Genomic DNA, 14,576 nt, shown 5'->3' with positions numbered 1-14,576 from the left:
GTGGAACTCATCCATAACCCTGCTGGAGCCAGAGAACAATACATTAATTAGAGCGTACGGCCGCTCCCACCCGCCATCCATCCTGCCTGTGTCTGCAGGCCCTTCCCCACGGACATGCCAGCCCACTTTCTTCTCTGAAAGAGATTTATTTCTTATCAATGTTTGTCTGTGAGGGACTCCGTAGGGAGGGAATGCGATTCTGAAAGGGATGGGCTAAGAGGCAGAGCCCAACCTGCTGGCAGCTGACGAATGGGCGTGTTTGGGGATGTTTCCAATAAGTGGATGAGGCAAGCCCACCTGGTTGGACAGGGGGAGAGGTGACCAGAATTTCAGGAAAGGTGTCCCAACAAGTGGTCCTTTGGGGGGGCGGGGAGGGCGGCGTTGTTAGCCTTGGATCCAGCTCACTTTGAGCCACAGGTGAAGGGAAAAGGAGATCAGGAGCAGGTGAGCAGGTGCCCGTGTGCTTGCTGGGCGAGTGGACGGCTCTGTGGCAGCCAGAGGGTGTGGGCACCGTCATCAGACACTCGCTGCCAATGAGCAGCGAGAGCGAGGAGGCCGAGAGGCCAGGAAGGATACGGTTCTCACCCAGGGCTTCCTGGGAAGAGGGGGATGCATACTCCATTTTTTCTGAATCCCACTCTCTGTGTCTCATGTGGAAAGTTGGAGAAACTGGGAGAAGGCCAACTGACCTCAGTACAGTGTGGAGCCCAGGGAGGTGAGAAGTCGCAGGTCCGGGATGGCAGCCCCTGGGCAAAGCTCCAAAGAGAGCGAGAGGGGTGCAGCGGCCGCAGTCAGCCCCTCACAGGTTCCTCACACGAAAGGGACAGGAAGCTCCTCTGGGGCTCCTGCTCCCAGGTGAGGACGAGGCGAGGCGGGGAGTGAGCCCTGAAAGGTCACGCTGGTGTGTGCCCTGGTGTTGGAAGCTGCCCCAGGCCACAGCACCCACCACACGGGCCTTGTCAGAAACGCGGAGTCTTGGGCCGCACCCCAGAGCTGCTGAATCCAAATGGACATTTTAACGGTTTTCTGAGTGACTTCGTGCTCAGCAAAGTCTGAGGAGGAGGTCCGCACACACGTGCCTCGTTCTCGGGACAGCGTGGGTTTCAGGGCGGGGACCCTCCCTGACCGGCTGGGACCTGGCACATCCCATAGGCCCTCTCACCTTAGTTTACTCATCCTATATAATAAAATTGTAATATGCAAATCGACAGAATAGCCGAACAGCGGAACGACCATCCGGGACCATGCTATGACACCCACTGGCGCCAGGCCAGCCAAGGCGGGTGCAATGCGATTGGTTGGGGGCCAGGCTATCGCCCCATGATGGCCCACAGAGGGAGGTCCAGGCCACTGGCCGTCGGGGCAATCAATCAGGGGGCTCCATGATTTCCCCAAAGAGGGTGGCCCAGGCCACCCACCAGCGGGCTGCGGTGGATGGGCGGGGCCTCCCTCTGTGAGAAAAGCCCAGGTCCTGGGAGCTGGCGGTTGGGGGAAGAAGGCCTACTCTTGCAGGAATTTCTTGCATCAGGCCTCTAGTTTTTAATATGAAAGATTGAACCAGATCAGTAATTTTTTAAAACTTGAGCCACCATCAGAGTCACCTGAAATAAAAGGCAGGTTCCTGGTTGCTGCTCCCACGGTTTCTGTGCGGGGCCTACAGTTGGCATGCTAATGGGCCCGGTGCTGCGGCTGCTGCTGCTGCTGGCCTGGGGCACAGCCAGGTGACTTCTCAGGTCCCTCTGACATAGACAGTCCGGGACTTTCCCTCCCGGTTGAGTGCGCTTCCTCCACCAAGTGGCCTGGGCCTGTCCTCCGGCTCCAGGCTGCCCTGCTCCAGGCTGCCCTGCTCCAGGCAGTGAGCACCGCTGCCCGGAACCCCCAGGACGGATGAGCCTCATCTTGTAAAATGCATGAGAGGCAATAGAGGCAAAGTGTTACTCACAAGATTTAAGAAGAGTCCTAGGAAGCGCGGCAATAAAACCTGGGAATAACTATCCATTTCCTACAACAGAATGCCTCATTTCCGAGTCCATAAGTGCTCCTCCTCTAGGTCCCCGGGCCCATTTGTTTTGTAAGCATGTGCAATTATTAGCGCCATAAAGTCACTCTCTATACCTAATGTAATTATCGGAGCCAAAATGATATCAGGTGGAGGTGGAGCAGGGAGGAGGCGGCTTGCTCACTGCCCATGCAGACTATTTCTTTAAGGAAAGAAGTAGTCACGTGAAGAGACAGGATTCTTTATGGTGATATTATACTTGCCATGGAGGTGTTGGGGACAGCTTTGCAAATGAGACCGAACTGGCTCATGGCAAACAGCAGTTTCCTGCCCTGTCCGTGGACATAGGCCCTGCGGGGACCTGGGAATTGGGGTCCGGTTCTCTGGAGGCCCGCGGCCTGGCCTCCACCCAGAGGCACTCCCAAAGCCAGTAGTGTCTTTCCTTCCTTTTGTTCTTCCTCCTGAGGAAAGAAAGCATTTGCAAAGCTACTCTGCGATATTCGCCAGCTGGGGATCTGACCCGTGGTTCCGAGTGTCCCCGTGCAGTGCCTGGGGGAGCCACTTAGTTACCCGCTAAATGAACGCGTCAATGGACGAAGGGCTGGATGGATGGACAAGGTGCAGGCAGTGACAGTTACTGTTATCAGAGGGGAGGCATGCACGCTCCGTCTCCCCTGGGTACTGTTTGTGAGGGGTGCGGGGCAGAATGAGGACCAAGGAGGCCTTGCAGGCAGGCTGATTAGGATTTACCTTATAGGAAGCAAAACAGCGCTGTGACCCTGACAGCTGTCCACACGGAAGGGCCCTCTGCGGGGTGGTGAGGTCCCCATCGCCAAGGATTTTCAAACACAGCCTGGGCAACCTTTCCGTACGAATCTGCGTTAGGTAGGCAGGAGGGATTGGGGCGGGTAATGAGGAGAGTGTTTACTGAGCATGTACTATGTGCCCGAATCTTTACTCATATGATCTCATTCAATCCGCTCACCAACTCCTGGAGATAAATGCTCTTCCCCCACATTTAGAGAGAAAGCAAGCTCAGAGACTCCTGCACGAGCCCATGCCACCCAGCTAATAAGAGGAGGCGCTGGGATCCAAACGAGGGCTGTCTGCTCCGAAGCTCATCTGCCTTCCACAGTGACGTGGGAGGCCACGCCAAGCCTCACATTCTCTGAGCGTGTTGGAGCTGACTCGACGTGCTTCACTCGCGGGAGCTCGGCTGCTGCCATGCTGGCTGAGAGCTGCTCTATCTTGTGGATCATCGTTGAGAACTCAAAGCTCTCTTAAGAGGGCCTGTCTGGGAAGCCACTGTTTGGTCCAAATTTGTTTGTTAAGCTGCCCTGACATCTACTCATCTGCAGATCTGCTTGCCTGCCAGGATTCAAAAGCGATGTGACGGTTCAGGGATTTCACTCTGTGATCTGGAAATCCGGGATGCTGTGGCTCTTCACGCCTCTCCCATCCTGGGGGCAGCTCTGCAGCCATCACGGCGACCATGCTCAGGGCTGGTGGAGGAGCGGTCCAGGGACGGCTCCTGGGGCTGCACTGAGGAACCCCAAAGGTGCTGGGGGGTGCAGCCTGGAGAGAACTGAGGGGTCTTCTGTGTGCTGTGTCTCCCCTCCGCCCCGCCCCGCCGCAGGCCCCAGTTCGCATGGCACGTGTCTGTGGATGCCACCCGGCCCATCCCCGCCTGTGTGCCTCCAGGCCCTGCCTCATCCTGTTTTGCAACTGCACAGCAGGGACTCCTTCCCGGGTGCTGGGGCAGCCCGCCACGAAGGGGCAGGAGACAACTTGTCTGATGGTGCCAGGCCACCACCTTCCCTCTCTGAAGTCCAACCCCTTCCTTTTGCCTCCGCTTGCCTTTGAGTTCAGTTCCTTCCAATCTAGTTTACTCTATGCCAAATGGGCCCCAGCTAGACACGGCACCATCCAACCTACTGGAGGGCACCTGCTTCTGCTGATGAATACCTGGTCTTTGTCCTACCCTCCAGCGGGCAGAGGTGCCTTCCCCTGGGAGCCACGGGGTTCAAGCAGGGAACTGGGCACTGGCAGGGAGCCTTCTCCCGGGCACCAGTCCTACTCTGTCCCCATGCATTTCTCTCGCAGAGTCACTGTTGCCTGATTAAAAAAGATTCTTTCTTGCAAAGCGAAACAGGGTCTCTTGGAGTCCACCCCTAAATGTGGTGGGAGTTTGGAACTCCAGGGGCCCAGAGCTCCATCTATAGGAAGGAAGGATTTGGGGGTCTGAGAATTGATTCCCCCTCCAGGCTGGGGGCAGTTTCAGCCAGGGGGCTGCGTGGAGGGCAAACCTGCCTCAGGCCTGGTGCAGTGCATTCGTCCCCTAGGGCTGCCTGGACCAAGTGCCCGGACCAGGTGGCTTAAACAGCAGACTGTCTCACAGCTCTGTGGCTGGAAGTCCGAGATCCACGTGTCGGCAGGGTTGGCCCCTGTGGGGCCTGCACGGGAAGGACCTGGTCCAGGCCTCTCTCCACGGCTCGTAGATGGCTGTCTTCTCCCGGTGCCTCTGCACATGGTCATCCTCTGTGTGCGTCTGTGTCCAGATTCCCTGTTTATAAAGACACTGTTGTCAATCAGCTCAGGCTGCCCCAACGAAACTCCATTGACTACGCGGCTGAGACAACAGCGCTGTCTTGTCTCACAGCCCTGGGGGCTGAAGGGCAAGGCCTGGCGGGGTTTGGTCTCTGGCGAGCACTCTCTTCCTGGCTTGCGGATGGTGTTCTCACCCCGTGGAGAGAGCTCTGGTGTAAAAAGTCACCAACCTGTCACATGAGGGTCTCACCCCGATGACCTCATGTTACCTTTATCATCCCCTCTCAGGCCCTAGCTCCACTCTAGTCAAATTAGAGGTTAGAGCTTCAACCTATGAATTTGGGGGTAGAAGGGGGGACCACAATTCATTCCATAGCACCAGTCATGTTGGGCGAGGGCCCACCCTAATGAACTCACTTCAACCGAATCACCTCAATAAAGACCTTATCACCAAGTACATTCTGAAGTGGTGGAGGTTAGGACCTGAACGTCTGAACTTCCAGGGAGAAAATTCCACCCGGCTGCCCAGACTCCACCGCTCACTCCGCTCTGACCGAAGCCACTGCAAGAGAGGCGACGGCTCCGTAAGCACGGTCCCTTCCGGAACCATCGCCTTGTTTTCTGGGGTCCAGGGATGGGAATACTCTCCTCAGCAGCTCCCTTTTCTGAGGCCGACACCCCAGGCTCTGCTTGGCGCCCCCACCTTGTGAGGTCCCAGCTCTACTCACAGCTGCCAGGTCCCTTGCCCTCAGCATGCCCACGAGGGCCACTGCCCCAAGGACGACTTGCCTCTTAGTTGCCAGGCGTCAGGGACCACAGGTGGCCATTCCAGGTCTCCTGGAGACCCCTGGGCAGAGCCAGGAGGAGAGCGAGAGGGAGCACTTCGAAGAGGACTTGGGGAGGGGGAGTGTGGGCGGTCGGAGAAGTGGGGGGGATAGAGAAAAAGAGCGAGAGTAGAGAAGGAATTAGAGTCTCTTTCCTTCCAGACTTGTTGTCACAGACCTGCAGAAACCCTTTTGCCCACACATTTCTCACACAATAGGGTTATTTCAAAAACATTTCAAGCGAGAGAAATGCTAGTTTCTTTTAAATCTTTATTTAAAGTGCACAAAGGTCAGGATTTTATTTTCTAGGTTAGTTAGTCCTTTATCGTCTTCCCATGATTTCCTTCTGGAGGCGAGAAGGCAGGGGTGGGGGTCGTCTCCACTCCCCTCGGCTGTGGCTGTCCACAAACTCCTGCCTCGGCGGGCGATGCACAGAGGACCCAGGTCTCCCCAGGGCTTCTTCCTGCCGCCCCACCCGCACATCCCTCAGGGTCCTGGTGCGAGGAGAGCGTGGGCCTGGGAGTCAGAGGAACCCGCTTGCTGGCCACGTGATCTATGTGAGTAGGCAGCAGTGGGGGCCTGAGGAGGAGGTTATGGGGAGTGGGTTTCACGTGGCTCCTTTCACTCTGATGGCCGGGCCTGCCCACATCCGGGAGGACGCCGCAGGCAGGCCGCCCCCCCCCCCCCCACCCATCTGTCTTAGAACCATAGACTGAGAGTCTCTGGAAAGCTTAGAACTCATCGCCTCCTGGGCGTGTGGGTGCCCGCTCGCACCCGGCTTGCGTATGTGCATGCAGGGGTGGGGTGGGGTGGGGTGGGGGGGAGGAGGGGTGTGGCGGTGGAGATGCTCTGCTCTCCTCCCCTCTCCCTCCCATCCTGCGGCTGGGCAGCTCTGGGTGTTAGAACATCTTTTCCAATGTTGAGTGTTAGTCAGAGTTCAGAGAAACAGAACCAATCGGATGTTTATATGTATATGCATATATATATATATACACACACACACACACACACACTCAGAGATATAAATATATATCTTTCATTACATGTTCACTCTCTCTGTGTGTACATATATTCATAGATATATGGAAAGAGCTTTAGTAAGAGGAATTGGCTTCTGAGATTATGGAGGCTGACAAGTCCTAGAGCCGCAGGAGGGGTGGGCAAGTTGGAAAGCGAATGGCTTGGTCCCAGCCTGAGTCCGAAGAGAACCAGGGGCGCCAACGTGTAGTTCCCGTCTGAAGGCGGTGGGCTCCAGCTCCACGAAATGTTGCTGTTTTGGTCTGAGTCTGAAGGCAGGTGAAAGCCCACCTCCCAGTGCCAAGGAAGTCTCGCTTACTCCGGGGAGGGCCGTCAGCCTCGTTGTTTCATTCAGGCCTTCACCTGATTGGCTGAGGCCCACCCACACTGGGGAGCGCAGTCGGTCTCACACAGTCTCACCTTTCACATGCCAATCTCATCCAGAACACTTACAGACACACTCAGAAGAATGTTTGACCCACTGTGCTGGCAGCCCCTGGGCCAGTCAAGTTGACTCATGCAATTAATTGTCCCACTTTCTTCCTCATTTCCCAATTAGCCTGGCCCTCCTTATCTGCTCCAACAGAGGAAGCGGCCCCAGTCTGAGCTCAGAGGTGCAGCCCATGCAGCTGCTCCTGGAAGACGCCTGGGCACCCCACCTGGTTGCCAGCAGGTGGCATCTCCACAGTGCAGCGGCCAGCTCCCTGCCTCAGCTGGGCCAGAGGGAGCCTCTGCCACGCGTGTGCCCGGCAGGGCATCCCGCTGGGGACCTGGCCAGAGAGGACAGGGCTGCTGGCCTGCATTGGGATCTATCTCGGAGAAAATGGCTGGCTCTCAGGCTAAGCAAGCCCACCTCCCGGTCCCTCCCCTCTGGATCCCTTTCTGCTTTGCCGTGAATTATGGGAAGCGATGATGGGGCCAATAGGAACCATATCCTGGCACCAATCTATTGTATTTTAATTTATTTTTTGAGAAAGAAAATAAGAAAGTTCATTCCATCTTTGTTTCCCAGCCATACCAGTGGCCTCAGAGGGAGGAAAGGGGGCCGGCTTCTTAAATACCAAAGGCTCTCCATGTGCCATAGCCTCGAAGCTGCGTGAAACTCACCATGGGCTGATCTCATCTCTATTTTAACTACATGGAAATGGATGCATGGAGTTTGCCTCACCAGCTCAGAGCGCAGAGCTGCTGACGGCAGGGGCCAGGATCTGGTCCCACCCTGGTGCGCTTCAGAGCCTCCTCGTTCCCCTGCTCGGTGGGATGCCGGGCCTGTGCAGGCTCGGAAGCGCATTGCCTCGGGGGTGAGGACAATGGTCAGGTGCAACAGAGTTGCAACCACAGCAGTAGCTCTCCCAGGTGCGCAGGAGGCTCGGCGGTCAGCAGCACGGAGTTCCGTGGGTCGGCACTGCTCGCTGAGTCCTCTTCATGGACAGTGAACGAGGTTGCGGGGCATGACTTCTAGGGGCCTCCTTCTCCAGCGGTGGGGTCCTAGGGAAGAAAGCCTCTAGGGTGACGGGGAGAACCCCAGAGCAGAGGCTTGAGGCCCCTTCGTTTTGGTGGCACCTCGCCTCCACGTTGAAGCAGCCTCCAGCCTGCTGCTCTGGGGAACACGAGGCCAGCACCCAGCGTGCCTCAGGGCTGCAGTCACCCCATCCCCTTCTGTGAGAGACGGGGTGCCTGCTGGGAGGGCGGTGTTGGGGGAGCCTGTGGAGGGCCCAGAAGTGCAGCCTGCCCCCTGGGTCTGGGATGGCCAGCCTGTGCTCACCAGAAGCTCAGAGGGGAAAGCAAATAAGGGGATTTTCAGATGGTCTTTGCGTGCCTTCTCCTTTGTTCTCCCTTGTAGGGAGAGGCAGCTGCTGTGGGCCCTAAATCCTGGCCGGAGCAGCCAGGCAGCAGCAGAGGAGGGGAGGCTTATGGGCAGGGGGAAGCCTGAGCCAGGTTAGCTGAGCGGGCAGGGTCGGCGCCTGCCTGGGAAGCCCGCCCCTCCAGAAAGAATGTGAGCTGACCTGTCGGGACCCCCTTGCTTCTCAGCAATGGGCTCCTTAACAGAGACAGACATGAACTTGGAGAATCTTGGGGCTGAGGGGCCTGCTCATTCACCCCGACTCCTTGAACGGTCACCCGGGGCAGCCCATTTTCTCTCTGCACAGCTCCTGCCCGCGGAGTCTGTCTCCCAGCTCCGTTCATCCTTCCAGGGCTCCTGAGCCTTGGGGCTGTCCCCTCTTGCTGTGCGTGTGCTTGTCCTCTGACCTCTGACCTCTGACCTCTGACCTCTGGGTGCATGTCTCTTGGAGAACCATCGCACCCCAGTGGGAATCGGGCAGGCTCTGGAATTGCTCCCAGGACAGTGGTCCACCTGCCTTCAGCAGGGACTAGACAGGCTCAACCTTTTATGTCCCACAGTCATTGCCAGAGGGCCGAGCATAGTGGGGGGGGGGGGGCAGAAAGAAGGGAGGGGGAGGGTGGTACAGGATTTTCTTTTTTAAGACTGAATACAACTCCATTCTGCGCCTATTTGTAGACAAATTATAAATATATATAAATGTGTAATGCACAGGAGTTGGCCCGTCTTCTCTGTCGCCGCCCTGGATAGGGTCTTGGATGACAAGAGCGGCTCCTGGCTAGAGGGACCCAGCTATGGGAGCCGCTGCAGGCTCTGGCCTCCGCCCCTGGTTCCAGGCTTGGGAGTTCCGAGCCAAGCAGTCTTGGCCACGTCACTCATGACAGCCCAGTTTCCTCTCCGCAAAGGGGAATCTGAATCACTTCCTCCTGAAGGCTTGTTGTGAAGATTAAATCAGATTAGGGCACCAACCGCCTCTGTGCACAGGTTTCCTTAGGCACCAGGGCACTCCCCTGGGTTGGCACACAGAGGACCAGGATGCCAGCACTAACTGTGCTGTTATTATTATTTGACTAATTTCTACTGTGTGCTTCCCACTGAGCAAGTTTTCCTATACGGGGCCTCAGTATATAGCTTATGAGGTGGGCGGTTCACCAGAGGAAAGCTTAAGTGACTTGAAAACTAGGATTCGAATCCAGATCCCTAATGGCCTTTGAGCCCAAATACACTCTACTGCATCAAGCTGCTTCTCGTTAAAGGGAAATTATCGCCAACAGAAGGGGGTGGTTAATGAGTTGCTGTTGGGGGGTGTTGGACTCAAAGACTAGAGAGAGACTCTGAATCTTGTGATTCTATCACTTTCCCATATAACAGGGCAAAGCAAATACTCAAGGCTCATTTTTCTCCTGGTTTTTAAAATCTTTTCTTCCCCTAAGTGTCTCATTTGCCGTCAGATTGGGGCCTGCTAGCCAGGTGCTGCTCTCTGCCAAGGAACCGGCATGGCTGCCTGAAAGATGTCTGTTTCTGGGTCTGGGTGGGGGTGGGGAGGAGCGAGGGGCATCTCTACAGCAGGCAGAGCAAGGCCAGGAAGGTGTGGCTCTGAGCAGTCGCCCATCCATCATTCCATCATTCGGCAAACTTGACTGAGCATTTGCAGGTGCCAGGAACTGTGCTGGGCCCTCGGGGCTGGAAAAACCAAGGCTCTCCTCTCCAGGAGCTTGTGGATTGGTCAGGAAGACGGGGTTCCAGGCAGATGGATGCTCCTGCTGCTCATGGATGGGCAGGGAGGGGAAAGGAGGATGGGGGGGGGGGCGTTCTGCCCAGGAGATGCAGGGGAGGAGTGGCACACCTGGGTCCCTCTCTGGAATTCTCTACCCCAGCCTTCCCCTCAGGCCTGCTTCTCAGTTTAAGTCAAATAACTTTGGTCCCCAGTTGCCTCCTGCCTGCCACGTTCCAACTCAATCATTCTTTGAAATTCGGAGCTGTAGCTAAAACGCCTTTGCCCTGTAACAGGATTTCCACAGTCTCCACGGCAGCGGCTAGCGTGGCTCATCACCTGCTGTTGTAATCTGCACCGCTAAGCCCCGGGCTCCCGGCGGCAAGCGCACTCGTCTTGCTGATTCCAGCTCACGCTTCCTGGCATCGGAGCCCAGCGCATTTCAGGAGGGGAGCTAATCCTCCCCCGCCAGCGGGCACACAGACATTTCAAAGGCAACACACCAGTAGCAGGGCTGCGGCTCCTCCTGGGAGGGGCTGTGAGAACCCAGCCCCCTAGACCCGAAGGGCTCTAGGAATGGGGCCTGGGCGCTGTAAAACCCTTCCTGTACCCACTTCCTGAGAGCGGTGGGCAGGGGAGCCGAAGTGGCCGATTTTTCTAAAGGTCTTGTTTCAAGGACTGGCCTGCTTTGGGATAGTTGGCTCTGCTAAAAGGATGGGGATTTGTGAGCAAGAGTGAGTGTGTGTGCCTTCACCCATTGTGCCTGATTAAACACCCAGAACCTTTTTCTAAAATCATAATAATCACTGGTAATTTTTCCCCTCTACCGCCATCTTAACATGCTATCCTGTGAGGACCAGAGCCCAGACACCTAGAAGGAGCATCAGACACGTAGGAGGCCACTAAGTGCTGGGTGAGTGAGTGAGACCAGCACGTCGGCTCGGCTGTGTTCCAGGCACAGTACTATGTGCTTAAATGCATGGGGGGTGAGGTCATTTGTGGAAAGCAAACTAGTGCAGGAAACACTGTACACTCCTTGGAGGCAGGTGCCGTGCACGCACAGAGGCATCCGTCCATTCAGCAATGCTCCCTGAACCAGGTGTGCACGCGGAGTGTTTGCTCTGGATGCTGAGCATATCACAGCGATGCATGTAGACAAACATTCCTGACCCTGTTCTAGTGGAAGGGACTGGACAATGAAGAGGTGTGAGCTGCATCTAAGAAACGCCTTTCTGACAACTAGAACTGTCCGCGATGTAAGGCGTTGTCATGTTAGGTGGCACCCGCCCAGGCGCTGGGAACGTGTGAGCAGGCGCTCCATGGCAGGCACTGCAGATACAGACGAGGCTGCCGCAGCTCCCGTGCCATATCCCCTTCCCCATCTCTTTGGTGTCTGCTGGCCCACTTCCAGCCGCTGGGACTGCATTTCTTTGCCTGACAGTTTTCTCTGCTCCGCCCCCCCCCGCCCCCAGTGCATTTGCTGCCCACTAATCAAGCTGAACGTGCCAAGGAATGAATAGCCCCTGGGAGCAGTCTTTCCTGTCACCTGGCCAGAGAGAGACCGGGCCTAGGCCTGAGCAGGCAGCTGGGGGTGGGGTCATTGCCTACTCCCCACTCGGCCTGGGCAGCACAGGGCCCAGGTGCTGGCGCCTAACCCTTATTTCTGGTGGGAAGGGGAGAGCCCAGGTAGTTCGGCAGAGAGGCCTGTAACGAGCTGCCCGGATCCTCTTCGGTGAAGAACTTGGTGACTGAGCTCCTGGGAAGGAGTCAGCAGAGGAACATCAGCAATCGGTCCCTTCAGAGAGGGAGGGTGTGGGCTGCAGAAAGCTTCCTGCCCAGGGCTGTCCCTGCCCCAGGGGAGCCCACACCCAATGACAGACAGCTGCCAGAATGGGAGGGGCTGGCCATGGATTGGATTTGGGACAGTCCTAAGGGCCACGCCAGCTCCAGCACTCCTCGCTCCTCCTCGGGGAGTTGGTTGTTTTCTGTGTGAGAGCTGGACTCCTCCCTCTGCCCACACCTACTTCCTAGCCCTCTCTCCACTGGTGTGGCTCTCCTGGGTACTCCTTAATAAGCACCTGCTGGTTAACCCCATCTCCGAGGCTGCTTCCCAAGGAGCCCGCCTACAACAATGAGCCAGCATCCCTGGTGCTCGCCTGAGCTTCTGGAGTTGGTCTGCTAAACTCTGTTCCTTCCCAACGTGGCGTTTCTCTAGCAAGTCTACCTGCCTCAAGGAGGAACTTCAAGCCAGGCCCAACTCCTCCCCCCCTGCTCTTCCTCTCAGCTTCTCCAGGAAGAGACGGATGTGGACAGGCTGGTGGGAGTGGGGCACCTGCTTCCCCAACAGACCACGACTGTGCTACATGTTGATGCCTCAGGCACTCTGCACCCACACAAACCTGGTCAGGGGGCCCCCAAGAAGATGGGACCGTCCTGGGCCCCAAAGCAGCACCTGTGGATGTGCGGTACATGCCCGCAGCGGGACTGTGACGGGAGCTTGCTTTATTAGGCCCCATTATAAATGGATGATTTGCCATCTCCGAAGACAAATGGGAAACTTAATGCAGAGGTATCCTGTCTGGGGAAACTGGAGAGTTATGGATGTTAGCTTTGTAGCTTTATGAAAGCACTTTCTTATAGAAACTGAAATGACCAAGATTAGATTGAATTAGTATGTACTGTTATGAGCTTTTTCTCCCCCTATCCATCTTGATTTTTTTTAAAAGGGAAAAGATTTATCTCCTGCATGAGCATTTCATAAAAATGCAAATCTCAAGTTTGGGTTTGGTAATTAGCAGGGTTGCCTCCTGGCGCTAACGAGGCAGCTGCCCAGCGGGAACTGTCTGTGGTGGTGGAAGGAGGCGCCCTCTGCTGGCTTCCCTCCCGTGGCGTCTACTCCCTCCCACATCTGCCTTCCCCTTGCAGCCAGGTGCCCCCTCACCTGCCTCTGTGGAGTACAGATGGATTAGTGAGACCTTCACCACAGCAGCTAGGTTCCTACCGTCCCCCAACCCCACCATGGAATGGGGTGACCCCATCTCACACAGACCCCACTCTCCATCAGTGTTCCTCAGCCCGGTCTTTAGACCCAGGTCCCAGCTGGGCAGCAAGGCTTTCTGCCAGCAAACCAATCTATGCCATAAACAACCTCTGAGCCCAGGTGTTACCAAGCACAGCTCCAGGCACGCGGAGGCCCTGCCCTGGAGGGGCTCGGTCTAATCAAGGGGAGGAATGGGGACATAGATACCTTGCATCTGGTGGAACTGTCTGTGATGATGGGAATGTTCTCTGTGCTGTCCAGTGTGGTAGCCTTTAGCCTGGTGTGGTCCCAAGGAAATAATTAAGAACAGGGTTCTGGCCCAGCCGGTGTGGCTCAGTGGTTGAGCATTGACCTATGAACCAGGAGGTCATGGTTTGATTCCTGGTCAGAGCACATGCTGATCCCCAGTAGGGGCAATGCAGGAGGCAGCCGATCAATGATTCTCTCTGGAATCAATAAATTCCAGAGATGTTTTTCTCTCTCCCTCACTTTCTCTCTGGAATCAATACAAATAATTTTTTAAAAAGAACAGCATTCCTTAGGGGAATTCCAGGCTTAGTTCTTCAGCCAGCCAATCCCTGGAATCTCAGGCCGATGGTTCCATGATTTAAGCCCCAGTTTCTTCTCCTGTAGAATGGACTTAGTGCAACCTGCTCTGCCTCTCAAATATGAGAGCCAGGAGACCTCGTGTTCATCTGGTCCCAGCTGCTCGTTCGATGGCGATGGGGAGCCAGGCCGTATCTGCCCGGCCTCGTGGCAGGGAGGGGCAGAATTAGGCCCCACTCCCATTCCCTGGGTTTGAGCCCAGCAGGTGGCTGCTAGGGGTGTTGTGTGATTGAAAATGAAAAAAGAAAGGAAGGTCTTTGGAAACTCAAAACTGTGTAAGATGGTGAGCTTTCCGGAGCCACAGTGGCTGCTCAGGCCGGGTGTTGAGGGCCGGCCGCATCCGAAGCTCGGAGGACTCACAGACACGCTGCTCTGGGCCGGGCACACACCCCAGTCAGCGGCTCTCCCAAACATCAGCCTGAAAAAGAAACTCCACAGGTCAGGCTGGGGAGGGGGAGACGCGTGGTGTGTGTGCCAGGAGGTAAATGGGGCCCCTGCTGAGTGCCCTGGATCCCCACCAGTGAGTGGGTGTCCCAGCAGGGCTTCTGAGGCTGCCTTTGAACCCAGGAACTTTGCAGAGATGAAGAGAGGGAGCCTCAGAATGAAATAAACGTGGAGGAACCCTCTCAACGGCCTCCGGGGGGTGTGGGCACAGAAGCAGACTTTGAATGAGGCCTCCAGAGCTGGACTGGGAGGTGAGAGGGGCCAGGAGCAGTCAGCCTCAGGTGGAGTCATTTAAAATGTAAAACAGAAAAAAATAAAATAAAATAAAGCAGATTAAACAGATCCCGGGGTGCTCTCTCCCTGAGGCGCTGGGCTCTGTCCAATGAAAGGACGCGGGCCACCTCTGTTAACCAGACAGCCCTGAACTCAGGCCTGGGGGCTCCACCTCAGTGCCCACCATGACCCTCGGGGCCTCAGGGGCTCTGCCCAAGGCCCACAGCCATGAGCCATCTCATTGCAGGCTCTGCCCATGTCCAGGCGGG

This window comes from Cnephaeus nilssonii (genome assembly GCF_951640355.1).
Source record: "Cnephaeus nilssonii genome assembly, chromosome: 13".
Taxonomy (NCBI): Eukaryota; Metazoa; Chordata; class Mammalia; order Chiroptera; family Vespertilionidae; genus Cnephaeus; species Cnephaeus nilssonii.
This window is presented reverse-complemented; position numbering follows the sequence as displayed.